The 24,882-nt window shown below is 39.3% G+C and overlaps 1 protein-coding gene across 1 annotated transcript in view; it reads left to right on the forward strand.

Annotated features, from left to right (window-relative positions):
- Positions 1-8,019: 8,019 nt before the first annotated feature.
- The window catches only part of gulp1a (GULP PTB domain containing engulfment adaptor 1a), a 75,848-nt gene continuing 58,985 nt past the window's right edge, over positions 8,020-24,882 (forward strand). The window contains exon 1 of the mRNA XM_054615109.1: positions 8,020-8,164. The gene's annotated coding sequence lies outside the window, so the exon portion shown is untranslated. The remainder of the gene's footprint in view (positions 8,165-24,882) is intronic.

Here is a 24,882-nt window from a genome sequence, read left to right on the forward strand (position 1 = left end):
TAACTGAAACTAAACCGTAGCTTTTTTGTTAGTGATGATGTGTTGGTGATGTGTTCACAGCACCAGCCTCACAGGAACGTAGTCAGATTCCCATTTGTGGTAAGGTGTAGGTAGCAAAAGACTATCAGTTCTTTGGATAAAGTCAGAATAATGTGAGGTTGAATTGTAATAAGCACATTGGGTCCCATTCAGTAATATGCACATAGAACTGTTCTTACTTTGGGCACAACATAAGCATGTGCATTTGATATTACTGATGGATTCCTTACACTTGCACACTGGCCAATTTTGTTCCTCTCACCAAGCGTAGGGAAGTAAATCAGAATCATTCCAAATTGACAGGTGCCCGCTATTCACAATCAGCATACTGACACCCTCCCATGTCTCTACGTAATGAAATATGTTTGCCTTGAGGTGAATCATGGGGAAAGATGTGAAGTTGTTGTAAGAAAGAGCCATGGAGCCTAAAGCAAAAGAAAGCACACAAACTTCCCAACTGAACATTGGCTACACTACGCTCAATGTCATGGCACTAGGTATTGGTAGTTCTAGCTGATCAATACAGGCCAAGTCAATGAAAATTATGAAAAACTGATTAATTTCAATATAAGCTAGGACTGGTTCACTTCATTTTAAAGTTGAATGTTCTGACAATGATTCATGAGGAATAAAGGCCATCACTTTCTTAGTTAGCTGCACGGTGGTGTAGTGGTTAGCACTGTCGCCTCACAGCAAGAGGGGCTGGACAACCTTCTGTGTGGAGTTTGCATGTTCTCCCCGTGTCAGCGTGGGTTCTCTCCGGGTTCTCTGGCTTCCTCCCACAGTCCAAAGACATGCAGGTTAGGTGCATTGAAGACTCTAAATTGCCCGTAGGTGCGAATGTGAGCGTGAATGGTTGTCTGTCTATATATGTCAGCCCTGCTACAGACTGGCGACCTGTCCAGGGTGTACCCTGCCTTCGCCCATTGACAGCTGAGATCGGCTCCAGCACCCTGCAACCCTTAACTGGATAAGCAGGTTACGGAAAATGGATGGACTTTCTTAGTTACTTAATACATTTATTAATGGCTTAGTAAATTAATGGTTTTGAAAATTGTTGTCTGTTAAAACCTTTTTTGTAATGGATACAGTTTTAAAATGGTAAACATTCAGTGAAAAGGCATGTTTTTACATTACAAGACAGACAGGCCTACGTCATTTTTGCATAAGCTTTTTCTGAGGCATTTATACAATTCTTGGTAGAGTAAACTAAGTGAAAAAATTCAGGTGAGAAAATATTGATGAATTCCAGATTTTTGTGTATAAACTGTTTGTGAACGAGACCCATTGCCTCTCAAGTCTGTGCAGACTTTTTCTGTATCAAACCAGACCGTGAACTTTCCCTTACCAGAGTGCTGTGAATCCCTTAACATTACCATGAAAAAGTTGAATAATGCATCACTCATACAATATTGAATTGCAACATAATACATTTAGGTGGGGAAGGGCATACAAATTTTTTTTATGATATGCAAGATAAGTTGGTTTAAAACATGTACTCATCATGTTAATATAAAACATAATCTGGTGTGCATTACATTCCCTTCAAAACCTATTTTCTGTTGTAAATTAGTTCTATATAAATGGAATTTCCATGAGACAGGGTTGGCGCTGTACGCTTAACACCCTCACTTCCGTCACCTTAAACAGCTTCAACACGGGCGTCTTTTTTGACAAAGCGTGCTTTGACAAAGCGTGCCAAAACATGCCCATTTCAGTTAAATTCAGTTAAACCATCAGAGAAAAACAGAAGTGAAAATAGCTGATAATGCCCATGACTAACCAACATACTGGCATTGCATCACGAATTGTTCACGCAATAAGACTGATTGTGACACAAATTTGAGAAGCCTGCTAGCTGAATGGAGAGTTTTATGATGTTGTGTATCCTGATTTAGTGTCTTGCTACCATCAAATCTCCTCAGTATTCTATTTTGCTGCTGCCACTGTGTTGTAACTCACCATTCTTCAATGATTCATGAGAGGCCATTTCATCGCCTACTGAAGCTATTAGGATCTTTCCACCAGGCTGGGCATGTAGCTCTGAGCTTGTCTTGCTGTATAAAGAGAATAATATTACCAGCTCTTATTCTAATAACAACTCCAATCAGCAAATTTACAACGCAGGGTGAAACATTGCCTGCAGCCTGCTCTACACAACAAAGGTATCTTTGAAAGACAGCATGATGTAAATTCCAAACATGGCATCCAAACATGCAATGATATCCATTTATATTTAGTGACACATTTTACCCATTACCATATTTTGAGATGGTAATATACAAATTTAAGATTTTCCCCTCAGACTCACCCTTCCGCCCGGCTCCTGAACACCTAGTGAGGGAAAAGAGAGGAAGGAGTAATTGATGTGAGTAAGGCATGACAATGCATGCAATCGTGGTGGAGTTTTTCGCCAATAACGTCGCACAAAGTGGGACAAAGAGTGCCAAATCACAGCTCTTTAACGGCCTGCTTCATATGACATCGATACTCTCATCTTTGCATGAGATTGGATATACGGGGTGTAGCGCTCTACTTTTGAAACAACCCCCAGCTCACAATGATACCGCATGGATTTCAAATCCAATTATTGTAGCAGCAGATCACAGGACAGCTGAGTTTGAAATACCCTGTGCAAGAGTGGACATGGTGTACCTCTACGCATCACCTTAGAAAGAAGATTATACTGCACAATAATAAAACATTTTTTTCACATTTTAAAGGGTTAATACCACATATTTCTGTGTTGTGTGTGACAGCTTATACTGTATGGCTTTTGTAAGGAAAGCTGTCCTTCGACTGTATTATAATCGGGGAACTTCAAACACTTTGAAGGACTTTGTTCTGAGCCTATTAACTCCAATGGGAGGGATGAACTTGAACACAGATTATGATTATGATTTGCTCGCTGGACCCATTTTTCACAAGCCACATATCTTCTGAACATTCTGACACTAAAGTGGCATTTGTGTGTGTACAAAAGCATCATGACCATGCCCACTTAGGAGACAAGAGGTGATTACCATCACTTTACCACCAAGTGAACTGTTGGTGTTGCTCGTTCTGCAGCATCTTTGTTATAGAGTACCTTTGGTCAAACCAGCACAGGACTTTCATTCAGAAGGCCTGTGTGAAACTACGAGGTTGACTTTTTTTTATCATGTGACACATTAGTCACAGCAAGGAAATGAGTCACTTGGCTCGTTGTTATCGTTAGTCACATAAGTCCAGTGATTCGCTGTTCACATAAGTTGCTTGTCACTTGGTGGTCACGAGAGTTGTTTGTCAGATAAATTCACATCGACCTCTAACGTTGCCTAAGCCTTAACAAGTGGTTCTGTTTCCTAAACCTAATTTCCTGTGAAGAACAAAGTTTATTTTGAAGGACACCAATCATGAAACAATTCATTTCAATTGACACGCCCTCCCCACACTTGCAGCAACTAAGACCAGACACAAAATAGTGTGCGATCTGCAATACCAAGGGGAACTTACCAAGCAGCAGTATTTGAAGAGTTAGGAGTGAAACTATGTTGGCATTTAAGATCTAGGAATGTAGAAAAACAGTAAACAAAGCAAGCTCATTTTACAAAGAGACAGAAATAGAGCCTGCACTCTAAATAGAATTAAAGCTGTGAAATTGCCACATAGTTCCATAGTGTGCAATGATGTTGGATATTTAGATTTGCCTTTAGCTGTGCAGCCTCATCCCGCCAGATAGAAACCGGTAGATTTTCTGATGATGGGTATTAACTGAAAAGGGAACCCTGTTATGGACTGAGAATGTGATTGCAAACGACAAAATGAAATAGAGGTAGATCATAAAGCAAGACCTTCAGTGAAAACCTATTCTCTTTCTAGATAAGAATTAATCTGCCTGGTGGAGATGGTGGGAATCTTTAATATTTGCCTGAAAATAGCCGTGGTGCTGACTATGCACTAAAACATGTCAAAAACAATCAACCAGCAGGGTACGGCGTGCAGTTAGAATCAGCAGGCTTTGACATTATTCAGAGGAGACAGCATCTCTAATACAGGGAGCCCTTTTGAAAAAGCATATTTTTCTGTTCCATGCACTGTGAAACAGGGATGCTGGCTGACGGAAAGAACAGTAAATTGTGAGAAATTGGATGAGGCTGTTTGTGGCTTTGCCCTGCAAATCAGAAGCAACGTTTTTCTTTTCATTAGTATATCTACAGCAGTATATCAAATGGCCACAAGTGCAACCTGCCAAATGAACTGGATCTTTAATTTACATACCAAACGTATTTGGGTATTTGCCTGCCTCAGGGATTTGATCTAGGAATATATTGTAAAAAGCAACAAAGGAGGTTTGATTTTTCATTAGTATTTTTCTATATCTTTATCAAAGAAGGACAAAAGCTTATTATCCAACGCAGTCTCCCAGCAATGTCCTTTATATTATTCTAATTTGCAACCGGAAATGCATAATGAGAAGGAAAAAGAAGTAATGTAGCCTGAATTTGTTTTACGTCACACAACATAAAGAGGAAATGTTTTATTGAACATAACTGCCCAGTTTCTAAATGTTCTTGCAGTGTCACTTTCAATGTATTTTTTATTTTTATATTTTATACTCAATAAATCTTGAAATGTAATATAATGTGTTATGTGGAAAGGTCATGGTCTTGTTTAATATCAAAAAAGACAGCATGATAACAATTTATTAAAACTAATTTTCCACTAGCCTGACCTTAAAAAAAAGGATGGCAATACTCTAAATTATGATATTCTATTTTTTCATTGTCAAAAATCTAATGGAAAGACATAAGTTATTAGGTGTTAGCCAGTCTCTGAACAAATTCTGACTTGCCTACCCTGTGAGAGGCAACCAATGAGCCCCAATGCCTTTTGGTTTCTGCTGAAAGTCTCTGCAATTTCTAGAAGGCAGAATCATAGACTGTATATAAGAAGTGGACACCATTACGTCACCCACTGGTTTGTTGACTGCTGTCGAGAAGCCTAGAGTTCGGCTATTTTTCCGTCGCCATGTTGGATTATGGTCGACCCCAATCTTGACTTTTTGAAACCTGTGAACTGAAACTACCATATTTGGAATGCGGAGGAGTGACGTAGAGATGCCCTATACGGCTCTGGTAGCGGCACCGACATCTCAATAACAGAAAGCCCGCCCTAAAGCAAACTCTGCTTTATGGTCCATTTTACTCTAAATGGGACCATCATTTACTAAATGGACATCATGCTGTATTGAAGAAGACTTGAAAGTAGCGATTGAGACTATAAACTTGTGTTTAAAAAGTTTACTGAGGTAATAAACAAAGGGTCAAGTAGGGTAATTTGCTTTTTGACTTTTACACATTCTGACTTCCTTTTTTTAGGACACTTCTGCATTGGCTGCACTCGGTAGAACCGGAGGTTCCCGCCTCGGAATAATCGGTTTTGTTGGATCAGTTTGTAAAGACAACATTCAAAGTTGGCCCCTACTCCTAAACCAAACTTCAGTGGAAAAATGTTGCCACTGACAGTAATCCAGGCAATTAAGTTTCCAAGACAACATATTTGTCTAAACAAACTAGTATATAAATGCAATATGTAGCAGATTGCCTTGTGTTATCACTGGGAATTAAATCCGGACTGTGCAGCTGAAGGGAGGCATGCAAATTTAACAGTGGAAAAAAAACAAGATAGGAATGCTCATTACTGAAGGAAGGTTATCTATAAATTTTCAAATATTCATATTATGTATCATCAAGGGCAGTTTAATCCATCATTGTGTCGGCCCTAGCCTGAAATGTGGAAGCCAAGGCCCATGCTGTATCTGCAATGTCATCAAAAGAGTCGCTGAAGTTGGCCAGCGAGGGACAGACTGTAAATAATGTGACAGCACCTGGGGTGATTCTCCTGTGATATTGATACAATTTTAGCAAACCGTAGATGAGGAAAAGTCATCTGAAGGCGACTGTCTGCCAGCTCCTTTGAGGTCAGGCTCTATAATCCTCTGTGAAATATATAAACCTGACTAGGGATACCATGAAATAAACTTAATTTACTGGCAAAAGCTTTAAACAGGAGGCAACATATGAACAAGCCTATCCATCATGGATACAGTGACTGACCTATTTGGAATGTGTTTTGATTCCCTTTTGAATCCTTAAGACATGGATTTATAATTCAGAGTGATGAGAAGTGTCACTTATCCTTGTGGGAAGTTGTCTTTTTGCTTTCCTCAAGGCCTGGAATTATTGATTATTTTATAATCAAGTATTCTCCCGACTGTATTATTATGACGTAAATCAAGTAATAAAGTAAGTAATACAGTAAATAAGTAATAAGCAACAGTTTACAGTCATCATTCCAGAGCATCCCACTTTCTGCCAGTGAAGTCAGATACTTTTTCATTAAGTTTGAAAGTGCACTGTTACAGATGCAGTGTCTGATCCCTTTAAGACGATATGACATTTCAACATTCACTTCCTGTATCTTCCTAGAAAATAAATCAATAGGGTAAACCACACAAGGCCATGAGGATTTTATATCTCGATGAGGAGTCACAAGTCAGTCAGTTTTCAAACTCTACACAAAGACCCCAAAACCGATTAGCAAATTATACAGTAGAGGCATTGTGGCTTACAGAAAGTGCATCTGGTGGCCGTGTTTCTGACAGATACAGATGACTTCCCCCAGGACCTTCACTAAAACATTTTGAACCATAACAGATATCATTTCCATTACACACAATGTGTTAACTCTGTTAATTGGGGAACTCGTGTTCAAGTTTTGTTTGGAGAGAGGAACTTGGCACCAGAAAAATGGGAACACACACTCCACCTCATTCCTTCTGTTATGTGCAATGGTTTTTGAAATGTATTACACCACTGCCAGATCAGCTAAAATGTTTCATAATTATGATTATGTTATATCCTGTTGGAAGGAAGGGCTCCTCTGCCGATTTGGGCCATCTTCCCAATTACATGACCATTGGACCAAAATATTTGAAATATATTGAATGCTTTTAACACATTTCTTTATTTATATTCTTTCACAACCCCTAAACAGCTATTTTGGCATTCTGCATGATTAGGCTATACTCTTTCTGTCATATGCAATAGCTTTCACTGCTTTAAAGATGGCCCCTAGAGGCCTTCTCTAAACCAATTAAACTTGAAGGTTGGAACAATAGGTAGGCAACTCTATTTTGGAAACCCCATAAAATACATTTTTAAAATATGATAATATCCTATCATTTATAGATTTGTACTTAACTAACTACCTGCCTCTCAATTTGGCTATTATTAGAATTTGGAAAAGCAAAGCAATAGTTTATTGCCTGAAGGTTTGGGATAAGAAACATGGGCCTACTTTCTCTAGCCAGCTAGCATGGCACAAGCTAACTTTAATGAGCAATTGGTCTCAATTACCGTGCCCCATACGGCAAAGATAACACAAACGACTAGCTAAAACTATTTAATGAACCAAATTCAGCTAATAGGTAGTCGAGATAAACTTTAGACTTGACGTTGTGTTTAAATTACTTTGCCTTGCTGGCTGTTTGTGCCCCTGTCTTTGCTTTTGGTGAATACAGAGGTGTCCATATTTTGACATTTTCATCCTGCCTCTTTACAGTCAAAAAGACACCGCAGCATAACTTTATTCAGCAAGGAAAAAAGTGCAGCTTTTTTGTTGAGTATTTTAAAACGTTAATGGAAAATTCAAACATTATGTCCACTTTATCCACCTTTTCGAGGCTAAGTAACATATTTTTTTTCTCCCCCCTCCTCTTTTTCTGTTAATGAATATGGCCATTGTCGTGAGGAGGGCAGCCTCTTATTTCAATGTGGTGGCTGCCTCCCCGATTCTTTCCGGCCGCGTCTCTCCCCTCCTTTTCCATGTATTATTCAAGTTGCGACCAAAGAGCTCCGCCGTTTTTTTTCTGTGTTTTTTTTTTTGAGACGGAGTGCTTGTTGACGTCAGCGAACTTATCCGGCAGCTGTAGGGGAGCCGAGGTCTGAGGAGGAGGAGGAGGAGGAGGAGGGGAATGAGACTGCTGGATGTAGAGCTCAGACCGTGGAGCGCCGAGCACCGTGGGCTTTTATTTTTATTTTTTCTACTACGGGGACTGTTTGGAACCTCTCCTTGTTTCTGTGTAAGTAAAGGCGGTCTCATTTATTTTATATAACCCCCCCCCCCCCCGGGCTATTAGAACTGAGATTCCCACACTGCTGTTTTTGGAGTTTCTCGACTATCTTTAGTGAATTGGTGCACACGTTCCCTTAATACACGAGACGTTGTCTGGCGTCAAAACTCCCAAGTTGACATTGTGGTTTGCATTCTTTTTATTTTGTCAAGGAATGTGCCACACTTTACGTGTTTTCCGTATTAAACACACACTCCGGACCTAACGGGAAACTTTGTTGCGCAAGTCCGTGCAAGGTGGACTCTGATCTATCGTCGAGTTTTACCTCTCGAACATTCTTAACCTTTTTTTTATTTTTTATTATTATTATTATTATTATTATTATTATTATTTTAGTTTTAACTCGAATATCTCCGTGTCATCTCCTCGGTTTGACCCTTCTTTGACAGTTCGCTTTTTACGTAGCAAAACCCAGCAGCGCTGTCATTCCCGGTAGAAATGTAGTGACTGTGGTTGTTGTTAATGATGGAGGTATACACACATTGGGACACGCTTACAAATGTCTATTTCTACCAGTGTCAGTTTCTTAATATAAACGAAAGAAAGTACGGCTCAGGTTAAGTTGTCGAACCTCAAATCTATTCTTAGCTTGTGAGCAAATATAGACTGATCTTCTGAGGCACTATTTTAGAGTTCTGCTCATATTTGCTGTGTGTGATGTGGACTGAGGCTTGGGATGTTGAGAGCATTGCTGTCACTGTTTTCAGACAGATGGTATTGAGACTAGTGCCACTCAGCCCTCAGAATGAACAAGGATCTATGGAAGGACATCTACCTTTCATCTTCTCTCTGTCAGACATGATTGTTTTCCATAGGAAGCTCAGCACGACGATAGCTTCTTAAACTGTGTGCCATTGTGTGCTGCAAGCTATTAATAACTTAAGGATATACCCCCCCCCATTGCTTTGATGATGGATAAGCATCTGACTGTGTGGTACTTATTGTTTCTGTTTTTTTGGTTCTCATTTCATGGATGAGGAGTCACGTTTCTTCCTCTTTTGGTTGTGAAAGAGAGTTATTTTTCGGGAGACTTGTTGAAGTCTGCGGTAATCATTGTTTCACAAGTGTTCAATCTGCCGTGTGCCTTTTTATAACAGGGTTGATGCCGTAACATGCAATGAACAAGCTCTTTTTTTCAGCCGCTGGTGACTGTAATTGAATTGCTGCTCTCCAAGTGGCTCGTGATTTATGCTGTGAATATCAGCATGAATTAGCCTTGAGGCTTCTACAAATGCAATTCAGGACAGTGTTTTTTTTTTTTTAATTGTCATGGTCCTTGTAGTAGAGCAAAGGTGATCGTGTGAATCGGATTCCAAGCAGAGTTGAATAAAGTTCACGTGAATGTAACTGAAAAGAGTCTTACTCAGCTTCAACACTTTGTGTTTTACTGCGTCGGATGAGTTTGATGCTCACCACAACATCACGAGAGCGGTTGAACTTTATTGGCAATCACATTTTATTGTCTTTTGTAAACGAGTTTGCTGTGAGTCGTGTCCAAATGCCACCCATATAGTGCATTTAATCTATAATGTACTTCCTGATACGTTTTAGAGCTTAATAGTGTCCAAAATGATAGTAATAATGAATTGCTGGTGATGTTGAAAAGTTGGGAATGCTTAAGAAGCTGTACCAATCTCCTGCAAAATGCCTACTAGTTGCTGTTTTAGGAGAATATGATAAATACAAACAGTTTTTAGGTTTCACGGGACAGATTTGAAATAATGTAGCAGCTGTACGCGCATGTGGAAAGGACACATTTTTTTTGTCCTTCTCAGGTCCCTTTGGTGTCAAATGATTGTTAACATATTGAGCTCTCACCAGGTTTTCTTCATCATTTAAACAGGCTCTATGTCGTAGTCACAACATATCCTGAACAGGCATGTAATATGTTCATTATTATCATGTCCATGCTTTGGCGTGTCGTTTTATTGGTCTAGGTGATATTTTCCGTGAAAAATAATTATCCACAATTTGAAGTTATTGGGATTTTTTTGCTTCACATCCAAAGGTTTCCAGCACATGGTAAAATGTCTGCATATGATTGGATGTAGTGTCAGTGTTATCAGGGGAAATAACAGCCAATTTGAGACATCCTGTGCCTTAGAATTGTCAAATGTGTACTCCTAGTATAAACAAAGAGATACAAACATAAATAAATACATGCTTTGGATGATGTAAACAGGAAGTAAAGGGCTGTCATGGAAGGAGCTTTTTTTTAAGCCTATAACATGGAGGCCATGCTGATCGCCTGTTTGCACTGTAACCATGTAATCAAGTGAAACGTGAAATCAGCATGATCACATATGATTCTGATCTGATTTATCTGCAGACTGAAGGAGTTTATTCTCAGTGGACATCGTCACTACCAGAACTGTAAACAAATCAGTAATGAGTTATGATTTCAGTAGCGTGTTTGTGACAGACTTAATAGAATTATGACCCTGCATGCAACAGGTTCGGAGGGTTAAATATATCAGTAGACTACATTTAAAACGGGCCACACAAGAGGACAGACAGACAACGACGACATTAAGGTACCTGGAGCAGGATTTAACACAATCAATCACCTGCTGAGCTGAATCACACACATCCTGACATGTCTCCCTGTCACAGCAGGAGCCAGATGAGTCTGAACAGTAGCCTCACTCACTGAACACATGACGGCTTTTGCTGTGGGATGTAGCGCGTAACTCTGTTTGTTTGCAGACTTCCACAGCTTAACATTTACTGCAGAAATAGGTAGTCGACTTATCCATTAGTCTTTTAACAGAAATAGAAAAAAAAAAAGTAAAAAACAGGAAGCCTTGTCATGGTAGAGAATTAAACGAAATTAGAAGCGCTATTCCTGATCAGTCCAAAATTCAAAGATAGATTTGCAGGTGGATTTGCTGGTTTCCTTTGTCATTATTCATTGAATATTTTCAAAACTTTTCTGACATTTTTGTACATTAACGATAATTTACTTGATTGCAAAATAAATGGAGGGAATAATAAATAATAATATGTTAGTTCACAGAAGCAGTACTAATTTGGAAAATTATGATTATGAGTTTCACTGACCCCAGCCTCTAAATGTGCGTGGTCCTCTTATAAGTCAGTCTGTAAGGATACCTGCACAGTCATTCCTAGCCGTGTCACGACATCTGCTTTTGTCTGACGATATATTGTCCCAGATATAACAGCGATAAACAACATTATAGTCATTTTTTTTTATGCCACTTATATAATGATTATACACGAGAATAATAAAGTAAGTACACTATTTCTATTACCTTTCTGTATTCTTCTAAAATTCTTCTTTAAAGAAAAAAAAAAAAACGTAGTTAAACAAAACGTAAATACAACAAAATTCTGCCGGTCAGGAGCTGTCTGGGAAAACACCTATTGGCTAACATGTTGGGGACGTTCTTATGTAAGCAAACACAACGGGCACTATAGAGGTCAGCACAAATGAGCAAGGTCATGTCGAAAGCTAAGTCGATAACATCATTTACACGACGGGCCTAGACGTATTTATCTCCACAGGGCCGTGTAAGCTCTAAAGAAAGGTCTGGCTCCATACATCATCATTCTTGGTAGGAAGAAAAATCAACTCTTTGGCTCGTCTGGATTTCTTTAAACCAATCACGATCATATTGGGCAGTGATTACAGTAATTGTGTGCACGTATGGATTATCACAGGCGAGAAATGACTACACCGCATCACATCAGGTGGTTAGCTAGGAACATCTATGTGCTGCTACTCTCATGTTGACATCATTCATGTGCACCACTCTCGGCCTGCCTTCAGAAGGTTCAGCGCACTTCATCTCTCCATGCAAGATCACACAGTGACTGATAACATCATTACTATCTGCTTCATGGTCGCCATCCCTCACTGTCGCCAAAAAAACTCTATTAACAACAAGTTCATCTTTCCACCTCGAGCTGTTTGTTGTCAGATCGCTGTGGAGAAAAAAAAAGCCTCTTCCTCAGTTCGGAAAACATCATACAGCTTCTCAACCAGTGTGACTACTGAGGCTCTTACCTCGGGAGTCAAATTTGAGCACGGTGATTACACGGCTGCTTATCGCTGGCTCAATTTATACACCATCGTCGTGTCCATGTCAAAACCGAATCCTTCCTATGGGCTGAAACCACACCAGTGAGTTTGCCTAAGTCAAGACAATTAATATTTGTGTCTTGCTGGGCGAAGGTGTTGACTTCTACAAATGTCAAAGCCTTTGTTCTCACCGTCTCTGTGATTGAATTAATCCGCCCAGCATCTCAATTAATCATGGGCTTTTGCAAATGAGACAGCTGAGGGAGCTTCGGGTCTATGCATGTAATTGCCTGCTCTCCACACTAGTGTCCTGTTTCTTTTGTCCCGCTCGTCCCTGAATGAGACCGGTTGACATATAGTGCTTTAATATACCGCTGTTCAATTCTATCGACTTCTCAAAGCACTTTATAACACATACACACCAATTGACAAGTTCGTTCATGCTCTGATTGGCTGCCGTGCAAGGTGCCAACCTGTTCATCAGGAGTGGTTAGAGTGTTCACAGTGTCTTGCTCAAGGACACTAGGATACTCTCTGAGGGGGAGCCGGGGATCAAACCAGGAGGCTCACAATAACTAAAAACTATGCTAACTCCTGAGCCACGCCGACCCCGTATTGCTGTGTTTGAAAAAGGTCCTTTCTAGTGCTAATCGTTTTCATTTTTTTTCTTGTGTCATTCTAGAAGAATATTAAGATGCACAAGGAGAAAAGAATAAATGAATACAGCTGAAGTCCCAGGCACTTGAAAAGGTATATCTTAGACTCCGTGCTTTGATGTTTGAGATGGAAAACACACTTTTGTTCCACTTTCTTCAGCATAAATCATTTTTAAAGGCTCGCATAGCTAACTAAAAAGCTGGTATATTAACTTCTACACAGTAGTTTCAGTTCTATTTCAGTATAACCCGCAATACAATGTGTAGGTATAGCTGTATAATTGAATCTTAATACTTGCAATATGATGATGTCACCATGGGCTGTGGAATATTGTGATTTTTCACAATTTTCTAACATTTCATAGACCAAATAAAGTCAAATGTGAGTTTAGATCTCAGTATAGTTTGGTGTAGTCTTTCGTTGGTATGGTTTTTGAGATGGATCCATCACTGACTTGGCTTACCAGGTCAGAACGTCATTGACACCCTTGTATTGGACAAAGTGCTGACCATGGAGGGCACTAATGGTTTTACCACAGTAAGCAACATTGCTTTTGTCCAGCAGTCGGAAAAACTGGTGCTGATCTGTAATCACACCACTGCTCCTTGACTCAATAACGGGTTTGTAGAGGTTCATGTAATAGAATCATGTCCACTAACATAATGGGACTTGATAAAAGATACATAAAACAAAACAAAACAATAAAGAACCAAGCCGATATTATAGACCTTTTCTTGTCTGGACACATTTTTTATAGCAGCTGGACCTGCTCCCCTTAAAAAGCCCAATGAGTCAAGGGTAAATAAATCTGCCAAATAAGTGAATGCAACAAGGTTCTGGCCCTAATGAAAACTTTCAGCGTGATAAATGAACCATATTATTGGCCTTGCTCCTCGGATGTCATATTACAGACCGGAATGGAAATGGCTTCTCTGCAAAAAAAAAAAAAAAAAAAAAAAAAAAAAAAAAGACTTCCCATACTGTAGTTGTGCCTTCAGGGCTTTTTTACAGGCTCAGCACTCAATTCTGTGCAGTTTGACAACTTGTCATGCGATATTTCTCCCAAGGTCAGGATATGTTATGAAGTGTTATTATCTTATACATCTGACACACAAACACACAGGAAGGGTATATTTTTCTTTATTCGCGGTGCGTTTTTATGCAATAGAACGCTTCTGTTTCACTGGTAGTACTTTGAAAGGTCAGCTGTAAATGGTAAAAGTTGAAATGTGCTGAGCAGAAAACTGAATTGTCAAGAGTAGTGCTGACACCAAGGTAAGGCGGCAGAACTGTTCCAGGGGAAACTATACGTCAGTCAGTCCGTTCTGTTTTACCACAAGCCTCCACATATGCCTGATAAAGAATATTATTTGTAATGTGGGGAACTAATTTGTGTCCATAGCTTTAATTGATTATTTACCACACTGCCGCGTAACCTTAGAGTCTTCTGTTGTAACTATTAATGTGCTTCTACAAAAGGATGCTAAGCCTTTCAATTTGGAAGGTGTTTGAACAAGGCCTCTGTGTAAGTGTGGCTTGTTGCCAAACCCATGGGATTTTACTGTTATATTATTTTGCTCAGTGACACAAGAAATCTCCTAACCATAGATTGTGTTATTGTTCTCTGTAAGCGGAGGAAAAAGAAAGGTAAACATCATCATTCTGGCTACTTTCACATGAAAATCTGGAAACATTGCAGGCCTGGGTTCAGTCGTGTCGCCCTCCCTGTACACACAAGGTGAAACATGCATGTCAAATATATAACGTCATAAGGTATGAACTTCACTGAGGTAGAACAGCAGTTATATTGCCTGCAGTGTTAATTTGCATTGGACTCCTGTGTACGGAAATCATTTATCTTGTAGCATATGTGCTCATTTTGTTAAGAGCCTGGCCAATAAATCATCCAGATGATATTACATTTTTTCAAATACATCAGTGTTGGCAAATAGTCTTTCACCTGTAAATAACAAAACAAAAACAAATGTACACATTTTAAACATTTAGCGATTGTGATACTGGCCTGTAATAATGTAGTGTTCAGCCCTTTTTTTCTGAATGCATCAGTATTTTTTAAATGCAGATGATATTGTAGTTACATTTAAGCTTGAAGGTTCATTATTGACCTTGGGATTCCTCAAGCTTTCAGCCACATTAAGAGCAAATTTGAAAGTACGGGACCTTGTGCTGAGAGTTTTTTTTATCAAATCAAATGTTAAATACAGTTACGGTTGAGCATTACATTACATTACATTTATCCAAAGCGACTTACAATCAGTAGTATATTACATATCATTCACCCATTCACACACTGAAGACAGGCTACCATGCAAGGTGCCACCATCAGACTCTAACTAACATTCATGCAACATCCAGTCCACACCGATGGCAATGTGCCTTCGGGAGCAACTTGGGGTTAAGTGTCTTGCCCAAGGACACATCGACTGCCGAAGCTGGGTATCGAACCACCGACCCTCTGATTGGACACACAGAACGAGCTTCTTTTATTGGAGAACTGCCTTGCTCTCCACTACGCCACAGCCGCCCCATACCTTGATTATTTGTATTTAGGACTAATCCTTCAACCCTTTGGCTTTTTAATCAACCCATTACTTACTTACCAAATGTCAAAAGACAGCTATCGTTTTTTAATTTTTTAACAACTTGCAATCCAAAGTGATGAGATCGTATATTATGGCTAGCATACTCTGATTATGTAGATGATGCAATTCCAGCCGGAGAATTAATAAACAATGATTCAAATCAAAAAAATGTAATTACATTCCTATGTTTTACTATTGCCCTGCTGATTATTTTCTCCTCTAATGGTAAGGCTAATACATTGCCATAAGGTAGTGAAAAAAACGACTACCAGAAGTTTCTAGAACTAAAAGTGATGACCGTTAAAGTAGACAAGAAAAAAAAAAAAAATGGCAACGTTTTTATTTGGCCATTTTTTTGCAGCAGCAGTGCAGAAATGACTTTTGACATGGGGGCCATGAAGAATCATATAGAAAATCAATTTTTAGTGACTGCTTCTAAAAGAAGCTCGTTCTGTGTGTTGGTAGTACTAATATGTCGTAAAAAGTAAACTGCCCCTGCCGTTATGATTTAGGGAATGCTTTCACTTTTGGAAGGGTTCCTGCATTGCAACTCTACTGCTGTGAAAAGCCATGTCCAATATGTAAAGCTTACAGAGCACCATATCGTGGCGTCTTTGTCTAAAAAAAACTTTATTTCTGTAATCGATCATGATGAATTTGACGAGGAATCACCCCATCTCTAGTTTGGTTTTCCCAAACTGGCATTCATATGATTCAGAAATGTCACAGGAAAGTTTATTGCAACAATATTAGAGTTAAGTTTTTCCGGAACTCTTTAAACAGTAGTTGCTAAGACAAGAAAAAAATGAACGAATGCGAGAGGGACTTTTTATGCATTCATAACCATATGTCGCCCGTTGACATTCGGAGGAAATGTCTTTCACTGTCTCCCGATAGGTCAGATGGATCCTGTAAGTAAATCACAACTGAGACGAGGGAAGCCGGTAACAGAGGTTAACGAGCAGGCGGGCTGATGGGAACGCTCCCATCAGCCTCATTACATCATTGCTTTCACACTGTGTCTCTAGACTTCCTCTGATTTGAGGCGAATCACAACGGCTGATTTGATTTAATGCGGTCTGCCTCTTTTGGCTCTGCATGAAGCGCTGCATGCTGGGTGCTGTGTCTGTCTCCCTCTGTTATACTCTCCCACCCTTCCTGTCTGAATTCATCGTATTGGCATTTGTAGAGCAAAAGTGCCCTTAAAAACCTGCCACCAGTCACACATTTGCAGACGTTTAGCCATCTATATGCTTTCTCATAGCGTTTCATTCCACTGTTTGTTTTGAAAAACGGGTGCACGTGTTAACACAGTATAAATGTTCTCAACTGAGCAAGAAGAACTTGTTCCTTGTGCATGTTTTTGTGGCACTGAAGGCTTGGTCACCGCAGAATGTCAATGAGGATTGCTTGGCGTAGTTTGGGCATGGATAAGGTTATACATTCTGATTAATGAAATTCTCTCTGCAATCTAATTTCCTGATGAACTTGGCCTCTGCCTTTTGTAAGAATTAAGCAAATGGGATGAGAAACACGGCTTCTCACAATTAGCGCTCATAGCTATCGACTTTTGATAGTGATGGTAACTTTCGCCAGATGCAGAAGACGTGAACTGAATGCTAAGTCGGTTTGCAGTTTTAATGTTTTATTATTAGCTATCTTCTCTTGGCAGCAAGCTCCTAGACGTCTAAGGAAATGACCTTTAATGTGTTGTGGAAAATCCAAGTTGTTAAACTCTCCTAATTTCCCATCTGTGGGTGGCCAAAAAGATTTCAAAAGTCCAAATCCACAGGATAACGCACACTGTTGGCTTGGGGAGTACATTTGTATTCCTGCAGCTCTGTGCGTGCTCACGACCCTGTGGCAGCTTATTTGACTCATGGCCTACCCATTCTGTAGTGCAGAGTAAGCTATCCACTCCGACAAGAAGGCCTAACTTCACTCTCTCACTTTGATCAAACATTCAATGAAAACGCTTGCTACCGGCTGGAATAAAATGCCCTGCCATGTAAGTCATTGAAACCACATCAAACAAATGGGCCCCACAAAGACGACTATTAGAGTCTAATAGTCGTCTTTGTGGGGCCCCTTCACGAATATTAATACCAGGGGGGTATATATACTCCAGTATATGTACTGCTACATTTTATAACCTTACATACCATTTAAAGCTATTTATGTAAAAAAAAAACTACCCACTCAAACCCCACAAATGGCTCTATATGAAATCTTAATTGCGACAAAAACTTTAAAATGCTACTTTGCTTGTCAGCATCCAGTCATAGAGTCACTTAGGAGGCACTTTGGCCACATCAGTCATCATTTTGTTTTAATGGAAAACTCATCTGCCGGCATTTGCTCTTGTGCTTCACCACTGTTTAGCAATTAACATGTGAGTTACAGTCGTACTAGCTTTAATAGAGAGATATTTCCCTTTTAATGGTGCTATAGATCATTTTTAATTCAGAGCATATCTGTTGTCTCCACACGGCTCTCAACATGGCGTCGGCTGAGCCGCTGACTCGCAGCTAACAGTGCTAACAGCGTTAACAACGGCAAAGTGCTGACAGAGGCAACAGACCTAACCTGCGGGGGTGAAACTGGGGCAGGGAAAAAAAAGATGAATAAGAAACTTTAAAATTTAAAAGTTTGTCATATGTATCAAAGCTGCACATAATAGTTTGTGTTGTCTTTCCCTCTTATTTGCACATTTGAACATGTTCGAGCCTGAATTCCTCACTTCTAAATACCAATTTATGTGTTGGAAATGGAGTATGCATGTTTTTTTTGCGCACACATCATTTGTACGCCTGGCCTTTGTAAGTGATCTACATCAGAATACGTCCACATATTCTGCTATGATAGACAGATATACCTATCAAAAAATACAAGAGGGTAATGCAAAAGCAGATGCTGCCGCAGTATAGATGAGGAGTTAAAGGTGACGGGCGCATAATGTATTTTATGCAAACATTATCCTCAACCGTGTAGAGATTAGTCACAACAAGCTCCACCGTGCGCTGCCCTGCATCTCTCTAGTTTTGCCACATCACTGGAGAGCACCGTGCAGATGAAGGCTTCATATATCTGCATTTCATCGGCCCATCACAGATTGCGTTCAGCTTTTATGGCGCTGACAGACAGCATTTAGCGCTGATGGCTCCGACCGACCAAATCCGTCAGACAAAACACTGTCGGCATTGGAGTTCCAATTTGGCCCAGGCTTTATGACACATGTCTTCTTGATCCAACACCTCACCAAAGAAACCGTTGGCACACGCCCGTCCGAGGCGTCCCCAGTTAATTCGAGAAGTCACCCCATTGCGGGCGAAAAAACAGACCACTTTTTATGGCTCTTTTATTTCTTGATGAGTCCCATTAATTTTCCAGGGGCAAGCTTCAGTGCTTCGCAGCTGGCATTTTTTGTTTTTTGTTTTTATCCGGTTGAGACAGCATGACTGCATTATCCTCCTTCTGGTAATGAATTGGCAGGAGTTATGTGTGTTTTATTGCTATTGTTTGGCACTTTAGTTGGGAGGCTGATTCCTCTGTTCATTCTCTGAGTACACTGCATATCTCATCCTTGCAGGCCCGAATGGCTATTTATGTGCTGTAGATGTTTTGCCAAGGCTGCAGTCCGTGGAGTAAATACTTATCCTTCTCAAGTACATAATTTATTTTCTTCTACACTATCAGCCTGGAAGCTTCCTCCATAAAGATCATTCACATTAAAACTAATTAGATTTATTTGGGCTCGTTACGATGCCGCCTCCCTGTGCAAACACAGTCAGGATTTCATTGTTGCTGTTGTTTGCGACTACAACATAAAGCTTTTTTTTATCACTGTGGCATATAATTGGCGGTCTCAGTTAAGTCACTTTTCCAACATTATTGTGGTTTGTTCACAGAAACTGTGAAAAAAAAGAAGAAAAAGAAAAAAGATCAGAGATTTGAAAACCAATTACCAATAATAACCTGTGCCATATATAGTATTTCTTGTCAGGCCCTTTTATTCTCATCTGCTTTCAGTCTTCATAATATTTTATGTCTCCATAGTTAACAAGCACAAATATACTAAAAAGTGGATACATTATTTTGAGCATCAAAAGCTGCAAGATTGAATTATAGCTGACTGGTTCGGCAGGAGTCTCTGGTGCTCATGCTCAAAAGCAGAGTGGAGCAGTGAGATTGTCAACAATAAGAGTTGTACATATTTGATCAATCCTCAACAACCCGATCCGTTCTGATAATAACATAATTATTATACACCATAATTATCATTCTAGTTATGGTTCTGTTCTAATGAGAATACTCTTGAAACTGTAAACCACACCATTTGTTTTTAAATTTCATCCCATGTCACTATGAGAATGTAGATATATGTACATTCATAATACATATGCAATTACCTTAGAAAATGATGTAAATGTGCAACGTCAACACAATATTTCAGTTATTTGTTTGTCATACCTATGTCTGCTCAATAATGAGTGCAAATGGGGTAAAAAGTGTAAACCAATAATATTCAATAACCAATTTTGTTTTGGCATTATTTAGAAAAGAATATAATAAATATAGTTATAGGATATTGTGAAAATTCATTAAAAAATAAATAAATAAATAAAATAAATATTTCGTTGTAGCATTTTTTGCCATATCAGAATCAGAATTGATGCAGAAACACAGTGTTCTTGAATGCCCCTCTAAACCTGTGACAATAGATTTGTTGGCCACCAGGTGGCAGCAGAACAAAAAGCTGTAAACACAACACTGACATATTCGCTTCTTAAAGTTTTTGCATGATTACATATCCAGCAGACACGGATTCTAAGTAAAATATTTACTCTACTTTTAGCTCTGTTGGTCCCTAACAGCTCCCTTAATAAAATAACAAGCTTTTTATCTGCAAAAAATGCTTCGCTATGTCCACCAGCTGGTCGCTTACTTTGTCTGTCTGCCCCTAAGTGCTGAGCAGGGACTGTGTTGCCGCCTTCTGAATCTGGAGAAGACACTGATCACTGCAGTGGATGAGTCAAAACAGGGAAGTTGGAGGCTGTAAAACTAAAACAAAGAGCTTAAAGACACTTTAAAGCTCTGTTGAGCAGAAGGAGGCTGCATAGTGGGTGATAACTCTCAGTGGGTTCTTCACTATAAACAGCACCTTAAACATTACACTTCTGTTGTGGATATTTTTTGATCTTGTACTGTCACAGTAAACTGAAACTGTTTTCAGTCTCTTGTCAGCTGTTTCTTTGCTTTATCCAGCTCACCAGCTTGGTTGGTGGTTGCTTGGAAAGCTTGTCTGGCAGCAAGGCCAAAAATGAGGCCAGTGAGGAAATCCAGTGTGTAATTGCAGAACTCACAGCAGCCTGGTTTAGCTCTTTGTGCAGGATCTGAGATACAGACCTGGAGGGCGACTTCTCAGGGACTGTTGTTGCAAGCCTGGCTGGATAGTCAAGTCAATACCATTTAAATATTATATCAGAAATTGCAAACTTGCCTCAGAGGGCTTTACAATCTGTACAATCTGTAATTTACTAAATGAACCCCATGCTGTATTAAAGAAGACTTGAAAATAGCAATCACTGAGGTAATCAATCAGGTGAGAAGTAGGGTCATTTTCTCATAGACTTCTCTACAATCAGACTTCTTTTTGCAACCAGAGTTCAAGGCACTACCATATTGGCTTCACTTTTCAGACTGGGAGGTTGGCTCCTGATACCAGTCTGACTGCAGTGGTGCAATTTAAACATCATAAAGAATTTACAAAATAAAATAAATACTTGACTTTTCCTTCAGGATTTGCTCATCTCTTATACCAAAAACCTGACAAATCACTAAATAAAATAGAATGTGTCAACTTCCACTTGTATTCCATTTGAGTTTTGTCATCATGGATAATCAGTATTTCAAATGAATTACACGCCAAAGTCTATTTTGTACCGCCACAGTTTCATTATGTACATTTTCCTGCTTCGCATTTTTTTCCAGTGGAAGGGCCAAGAATGGGGCCCACAAACTCCATGAATGTATTCATTTTTGAACTTATAAATGAATACATTTTAGTTACAATGTTTTGTGTAGTCAGATTTGCAGCAACAACAGAACATTTGAAAACCAATTACCAATAATAACCTGTGCCATATATAGTATTTCTTGTCAGGCCCTTTTATTCTCATCTGCTTTCAGTCTTCATAATATTTTATGTCTCCATAGTTAACAAGCACAAATATACTAAAAAGTGGATACATTATTTTGAGCATCAAAAGCTGCAAGATTGAATTATAGCTGACTGGTTCGGCAGGAGTCTCTGGTGCTCATGCTCAAAAGCAGAGTGGAGCAGTGAGATTGTCAACAATAAGAGTTGTACATATTTGATCAATCCTCAACAACCCGATCCGTTCTGATAATATAATTATTATACACCATAATTATCATTCTAGTTATGGTTCTGTTCTAATGAGAATACTCTTGAAACTGTAAACCACACCATTTGTTTTTAAATTTCATCCCATATCACTATGAGAATGTAGATATATGTACATTCATAATACATATGCAATTACCTTAGAAAATGATGTAAACAGAACATTTGACACCAGTATGATTATGTTTTGTCTCTTTTTAGAAACCAATTATACTGTTGACTTTCATCCTGGCTGGTCATTTTTCGACCCCTGTCTGTAAGTTTCAATTAGATGTGTAATCAAAACAATTTTCTCTTTATATCAAGACAGAGAAATTGATATGATGACTTTTAATAATAACCAAAAATGAATGTATTAAACGATTCTAAAAATCCTGAGTGTTGACATCATTTTGTTGAAAGATAGTAGAAAGACACATTCGGCTGCGTACCAAATAAGATTTGAAAATGAACACGGGTCATTTATGAAAAGCTTTTAAATGTCTTGTGCATCAGAGGGTTAAAAACAGGTTATGACACACGGTGTAGCGAGACATATGGGTCACCGGACAGGAAAAGGTACAACAGAACATTGTCTCACCTCAAAGAGGACGACACAAAGTATCAAGACATGTGCTGAAAAAAAAACTGAAATCAAATATAAGTAAAGGAATAGCAGCGAAAGTATGACTTCATAATTTTGGATTACATACTGGCAGAGTCATTGGTGTCAAAATGCCAACAGAAAAACAAATGGAGCTCCTGCAGCGTTGTCTTTTTTTTTTTTCAATAGTCTTTCATTAAACCCAAAACACTGCTTCGAAAATGAGGAAAACTAGAAGCCACAGAATTCCCAGCACTTAGCTGAGAATACGAGGGAATGGTCACGCTCTGCAGCCCTGCTCTAAGAGGAAATACCCTACATTTGCATCTGTATTTTTAGATAACTCAGTGGGTTTAAGTTGCATTGCAGCCTTGTGTTAAGATGGGGGACGGATGTTTGTCCTCATTGACAGTTTCTATACATTCATACAATCCTTCTCTAACGTTCCCTCACACACACACAAAACGGGCATTCAGACCTCTGTCCCCTTCACAAAGAACACGTTTTTTTTTTTCTTTTTTCTGTCCTTATCTTGACCTTTTTAAAAAGCCAATGTCCTAACTTTGTCATTTGTTTCAGCGGGCAGCGGGCTCGTCCTCTTCCCTCCCGGGCTTCTTTCTTCTTTCTTCTGCCATGCCTTTGCTGTCTTGCCCCCGATTGTGCCTCCTTCATCTGTCACGGCCCTCTCGCTGTCAGACAGTGATGGATGCTAATCACTTTGTCTTCGTGCTCGTCCACCCAATTGTCAGCCCATTGCACCCCCCCCCCCCATTCCAGCCTATGGATAAGTGAGCTGCTGCACTCCGTTGTCACCGTTAGTAACGTACCTGCACCTCATTAGCGTTGAGCTCAGGCAGTATTCATTGTACAACGCATAAAGAAAAGAGCACACGTTAAAATATGTAAAATAAACGAGAAATATCTGCGTGTTTATACTTTTTTCTAAATCATTACCTCAAACAAAAAATATTTTATTTTTTCATTCTGATTTGAAATACAAAGTGAGCTCTCCCTGACCCTTTAATCTACTCTGCTATTCATACGGTGTTTATGAAGTGCAGGAAATGAAACACTTTACAGTCACAGACAGCCATAAAATATCCAATATCATCTTTTTTTTTTTTCGTGGCCCCATAACCATTTATTTTCTTTGCTAAAAGATGAGGTTCAGGCGGGGAGAGGTCTCCCGGTGAAGCTACCTCAAAATAACCACTTTGATCTCGGCAGGCCTCACGGCGCGTGTGTTTGCACAGATGGCTTCGTTGTGTTTGTTGCTCAAGATAATCGTTTGAAATATTTGTGGGGGGCTGATTAAAATGTATGCGGCACAAAACTATAAGAATTTGATCAACCACACCCCCACGGTTCATAAAACACTTTTGTGACATTATATTTGGATTATTTGGTTGAAGTACATGATTCCAGGTGTGGCATGCAGTGCTGTAAATGTATTTCTGCCGTGTTTAATTTTACAAAGCTTTTGTGGGTTGCTGATAGTACATTTTGGCTAAATCATGACTAGAAGCGAGCTTGTTTACAATCCTAAACAGTGTGTTGTGTTTGATGAGGTTTTCTCTGTAGTCCCGCTTCGGAAAAAATCAGAAATCCATTTCCAGTAAAGAGCTGCTAAATTCTTCATAATGATGGCTAATGGCTATGGTCTTCCAGAAACTTGATGGAAAAAAGATGTATGAAAGAATGTTAAGTCTAAAAACTCAGAAAAAGGATTTGTGTTCTTAGTACTGAAGGAAAAAATATTAGTCTTAAGTGGCTGTGAGTTCCCAGGCTTTTAACCTTCTTTTATTTTGGCTTGCCTGTCATGCAAATAGAAAAATCACAACAATTAATATTTGACATTTTTGCTTGAGAAATAACTAATCTTAGATTTGTGGGCTGTAAAGTCCACAGTTATTATGCCCAACACATTGGGACAATTCCCCTGAGCCTTTGTGTGTAGTAATGGTCAGTTATGACATATTAAGTGTAAAAATGTGGAGGCTCTGGCCCGTGAACTGTGGCACGGCTGCAGGATTTCGTCTTTCTTCAGGAGCCGTGAGCCGGCTAATCTGTGGCTCATTGAATCTGACGGTAACCAGGTTTACCTACAAGGCCGTGAGGTGTATTGACCTGAAACGTATTCTTCACTGGAGCTTTGCCTTGATTCAATGGGCACCATCCTTGTGGAAAAGTGTCACCGCCATTTGTCCTTTTCTATCCTGATGGCCGATTCAGCGCCGTCTCTGAGTGACGAGTAATGAATATGAATTGAAGCTGCACTGTACTAGACTAACAAGGAGACAAGCTTGAGATTTGACATTTTTTTTGACATTTTTTAAGTTAAAGTTGGTTACTTAC

This window comes from Anoplopoma fimbria, chromosome 16 (assembly GCF_027596085.1).
Source record: "Anoplopoma fimbria isolate UVic2021 breed Golden Eagle Sablefish chromosome 16, Afim_UVic_2022, whole genome shotgun sequence".
Lineage (NCBI taxonomy): Eukaryota > Metazoa > Chordata > Actinopteri > Perciformes > Anoplopomatidae > Anoplopoma > Anoplopoma fimbria.